We start from the raw sequence: 5,162 nt of genomic DNA, 5'->3' as shown, positions 1-5,162 counted from the left end.
CACCCGCAAAGGTAAAGCCTGCCAAAAATAGAAACAACTCATTAGTGCTGCTCTCCACAGAAATCTTTAGTAAAAGGCGAAAGACTTGTATGTTATGAAGAGAAACCAGAGTACGATTATCCGTCACTGCGGGAGCAGGGCATCAGGCTAGTTGGCATAGCCACCTTCCCCATGGTGAGCTTTGCTTGGTTGAGACGCTTGCTCCCCCCCCCCCCTTGCTCCTCGGCTGACCAACTAGGAACAATCGGGCCCTATTCGATGGCTGCCTTGTCTTTTACTCTGTGCAAAAGACAAGGCAGCAACAAAAACACCACGAGAATCCCGTATTGAGGCTTTGTTCTGATCGCTCATTCGGTGTCGCGTTTCTTTCAAGCAATTCTCCCGGTTAGCCCACACTCGGCTCGCTCCCATAGCCGTGTTAAAGTCTACTTCGCATTCACTCTCTTTTCTCAGCAGACTCTTGGGATTTTATCTATAAAATGAATTCCTTCACTCAAACTATGTGAAAACTGCTTTGTCCTTAATATTTACCATGTCTAGAAAGATTTAAACAAAAAAAACAACGTTGTACTTTGCAGTAAAAGAAAGAGCAAATCTAAAGTTTCAGGAATCCGAGAATAAGCTTACTTTCATGAGTTCTTCACGATTTCGGATTTTGCTATGAAATGAATTCCTTCACTCAAACTAAATTAAAACTGCTAAACCGCTAATCTGTTATATGTAAGGCAGATGTCAAATTCACCGAAATAGGATCAAAGGGTATTCGGCCAATCGAGCTGTAGCAGCTTCGGTAAAAGAGTATAAGTTGAAGAGTTTGTGAATAAAGGTGTGCGCACACATAGTGTGCTGTAAGAAAATAGGCAGGGAGCAATGCCGGCTGGGGTATATGTTCTTGTATGTTGTCTGACTGTTTGATTTGAATGTGTTGTGTAAGTGTCCTGTTGAATGTTACATGTTTGGGCTTTGACACTTCACTGTGGTTGTTAACTGTGTGGTGTGTCCTGAAATGTTATATGTTTGGGCTGTGTGACATGCTTAATGCTTGTCAGTAGCTACCCACTTATTCATATATAGCAACTGACAACATAAGAAGTCCGGACATACTTTGATAGTAGTTGTAGAAGTATCCTTATTGATAATAGATCACTAATTCATAGTGATAGAACAGTAGATGAACAGGTGTTTGCACATGTCTCACGAAAATAAAATGGGTGTATGATTGCTGACGGCAGAGCAATACTGCCAAACTTATGAGTTCTTGTGGCAAACTTGATTTAGTGTCTTGACGTGTATACGCTGTTTCGCTGACTTGATTGTCACAAGAAACAAAGTGTGTTTGATAAGATCCGACCATTTTATTACGGGAGGATCAGTATGTATGGATTCTGATGTGACTGATAAACCCATTCGTATCTTAAGCATAATCTAATACGTGAGACAACGCCCTGGCACACGATAAAAAAAAAAAAAGAGAGAGAGCGTTTTTGTGTCCCCACAGTCCATAATGTAGAAAAGAGAGAAAAAAGCCTTTCTGATTTGGTGTGTGTGCTCATAGTGCAGAGTGTAGAGAAAAGAAAGCCGTTTTGGTGTCACGGGTGTTGTGACTTACACACACACATTTCTAAATTGAGAAAGGAAATTATTTTAGAGGAAGCACTAGAGTTTAGATCCCACATTTGTTGATAGGCATTCATTTATTTCCTCACTTCTGATGAAGTTTCAACAATAAACAACAAACTTTGTATTATGAGAAAGAACCAGACTCATTCTTCAGGAATCCGAAAATAAGCTCTATTTTATGAGTTATGCACGAATTCGGATTCTCCTATAAAAAGAATTCATTAACACAAACCAAGTTAAGACTGCTTTGTCCTTCATATTTATTCATGTCTAATCAAGTTTCAACGATAAACAACGTTGTACTTTGTAGAATGAGAAAGAACTTCTTCAGCAATAAGCATCTCTCGACATATGACGAAATACAGATTTTGCTATAAAATTAATTCCTTCTATCAGCCTGACTTAAAACTGTTTGTCCTCCTTATTTATCCACTTCAAATCAAGTTTCAACAATTAAAAAAAATTTGTAGTTTGAGAAAGAACAACTTAATCTTCAGCAATCAGTATAAAAAGAGGTGCAAATGCCAACCATACATACCTAAAAGGTGGAGCGGAAGTATTCAGCTGCAAGTAGGAGTGAATGTTCGACCATAATTTGTAAAAAGCGGGTAAGAAAAGGTTCGAATGCCCGACTATATATTAACAAAAGCGGGAGGAGAGGTCTTCGGATGAGAGTGGGTGAGAATTTCCAACCATAATCTATAAAATACGGTGAAAAAAAATATGTGAATGCCTCATAGAACACTAAAAGCGGAAGTGTTCGGCTGCAAGAAGGTGTGAATGTCCGACTATATTTGGTGAAAAGCAGGTGAAGCAAGGTCTGAATGCCCAACCTTACATCATCAAAAGCGAGATCAGAGGTGTTTGGCTGCAAGAAGGCCATAGTTTGCCAAAAGCGGGTAAGGTGTGAATGACCGACTAAATATCAACAAAAGTGGGGGCGGAGGTCTTCGGATGCAAGTGGGTGTGAATATCCCACCATACAAGTATGGTGGAGAGGAAGCTGTGAATGGCCGACCATAGTAAAAGGCGGTTGAGAGAAGGTGCGAATGTCAAACCATACATAATCAAAACAGGGAGCGGAGGTGTTCTGCTGTAAGAAGGTGTGAATGTCCAACCATAGTTGGTAAAAAGCGGGTAAGAAAAGGTTAAAATACCCGACTGTACACAATCAATAGCAGGAGCGGAGTTGTTCGGCTCCTAAAAGGTGTGAAAGTCCGACCATGGTTTGTAAAAAGCGGGTAAGAAAAGGTGCGAATGCCCGACAATGTATGATCAAAAGAGGGAGTGGAGGTTTTCGGCTGCAAGAAGGTCTGAATGTCCAACCATAATTTGTAAAAACCGGGGAAGAAAAGGCTCGAAAGCCCGACTATACACCATCAAAAGTGGGAGCGGAGGTGTTCAGCTGCAAGACGGTCTGAATGTCCATCAATAATTGCTAGAAAACATGAAAGAAAATTTTCGAATATCAAACTGCACATGATCATAAGCGGGAGAGGAGGTGTTCAGCTGCAAGAAGGTGTGAATGTCTACCCATAATTACTGAAAAATGGGAAAGAAAAGGTGCGAATGCCTAACCATACATCATCAAAAGAGGGAGCGGAGGTGTTCCGCTGTAAGACGGTGTGAATGTCCGACCATAGATGGTAAAAAGCGGGTAAGAAAACGTTAAATTACCCGACTGTACACAATCAAAAGAGGGAGCGGAGTTGTTCAGCTAAGAGAAGGTGTGAAAGTCCAACCTTGGTTTGTAAAAAGCAGGTAAGAAAAGGTTCGTATGCCCGAATATACACCATCAAAAGCGGAAGCGGAGGTGTTCGGCTGCAAGATATTGTGAACGTCCGACCAAAGTTTGTAAAAAGCAGTTAAGAAAAGGTTCGAATATCTAACCAAACATAATCAAAAGCGGGAGCAGAGCTGTTCGACTGGAAGTAGGTGTGAATGTCAGATCATAATTTGCAAAAAGCTGATGAGAAAGGGTGAGAATGCCCGACTATACACCATCAAATGCGGGAGCGGAGTTGTTCGGCTGTGAGTAGGTGTGAATCTCCAACCATAATTGCTGAAAAATGTGTTAGAAAAGGTAAGAATGCCGGTCCATACATCATCAAAAGCGGGAGAGGTGGTGTTCGGCTGCAAGTAGGTGTGAATGTCCATTAATAATTGCTTTAAAACATGAAAGAAAATGTTCGAATATCAAACCTTACATGATCATTAGCGGGAGAGGAGGTGTTCAGCTGCAAGAAGGTGTGAATGTCCAGCCATAATTACTCACAAACGGGTAAGAAAAGGTACTATTGCCAGACCATATATGATCAAAACAGGGAGCGGAGGTGGTTCAGCTGCAAGAAGGTTTGAATGTCCGACTAAAGTTTGTAAAAAGCGGGTAAGACAAGGTGTGAATGCCCGACAATGTATAATCAAAAGAGGAGCGGAGGTTTTCGGGTGCAAGAAGGTCTGAATGTCCACCCATAATTACTGAAAAATGGGTAAGAAAAGGTGCGAAAGCCCAACCGCACATGATCATAAGTGGATGAGAAGGTGTTCGACTGCAAGTAGGTGTGAATGTAAGATCATAATTTGTAAAAAGCGGGTAAGAAAAGGTAAGAATGCCCAACCATAAATTATCAAAAGCGGCAGCAGAGTTTCGGCTGGTATTTATCAATGTCTAGATAGATTTCAACAAAAAACAACGTTGTACTTTGCAGTAAAAGAAAGTGCAAATCAAAAGTTTTAGGAATCCGAGAATAAGCTTATTTTCATGAGTTCTGCACGATTTCGGATTTTATGTATAAAATGAATTTCTTCACGCAAACTAAGTTAACACTGCTTTGTCCTTCATATGTACCCATTTCTACATATATTTCAAGCATAAACTTCCTCATATTACCCTGAATGAGAAAGAGCCACACTTGTGATTAAGCCATACCTCCCTTATGAGGAGTTCTGCATGATTTGGGATTTTATCTATAAAATTAATTCCTTCACTCAAACTATGTTAAAACGGCTTTTACCTTCATATTTATCAATGTCTCGATAGATTTAAACAAAAAAACAACGTTGTACTTTGCAATAAAAGAAAGAGCAAATCAAAAGTTTTAGGAATCCGAGAATAAGCTTATTTTCATGTGTTCTGCACGATTTCGGATTTTATGTATAAAATGAATTCATTCACTCAAACCAAGTTAAAACTGCTTTTTCCTTCATATTTAATAATGTCTAGATCGACTTCAACAAAGAACAACATTGTATTTTGCAGTAGAAGAAAGAGCAACACTGAAGGATCAGGAATCCGAGAATAAGCTTCTTTTCATACGTTCTGCATGATTTGGGATTTTATGTATAAAATGAATTCCTTCACTCAAACTAAGTTAAAACTGCTTTGTCCTTCATATGTACCCATTTCTACATATATTTCAAGCATAAACTTCCTCATACTACCCTGAATGAGAAAGAACCACACTTGTGATTAAGCCATACGCCCCTTTTGAGGAGTTCTGCATGATTTGGGATTTTATCTATAAAATCAATTCCTTCACTCA

At 39.7% G+C, this 5,162-nt stretch overlaps 1 non-coding gene across 1 annotated transcript; it reads right to left on the bottom strand.

The window, feature by feature from the left end:
• On the bottom strand, positions 1–114 carry LOC140274339 (U5 spliceosomal RNA). The gene has a single exon (XR_011908303.1). It is a non-coding gene; the product is annotated as a U5 spliceosomal RNA (small nuclear RNA).
• Positions 115–5,162: the final 5,048 nt, after the last annotated feature.

This window comes from Leuresthes tenuis, unplaced genomic scaffold (genome assembly GCF_036924035.1).
Source record: "Leuresthes tenuis unplaced genomic scaffold, fLeuTen1.0.hap1 SCAF_17, whole genome shotgun sequence".
Classification (NCBI taxonomy): domain Eukaryota; kingdom Metazoa; phylum Chordata; class Actinopteri; order Atheriniformes; family Atherinopsidae; genus Leuresthes; species Leuresthes tenuis.
This window is presented reverse-complemented; position numbering and strand designations above follow the sequence as displayed.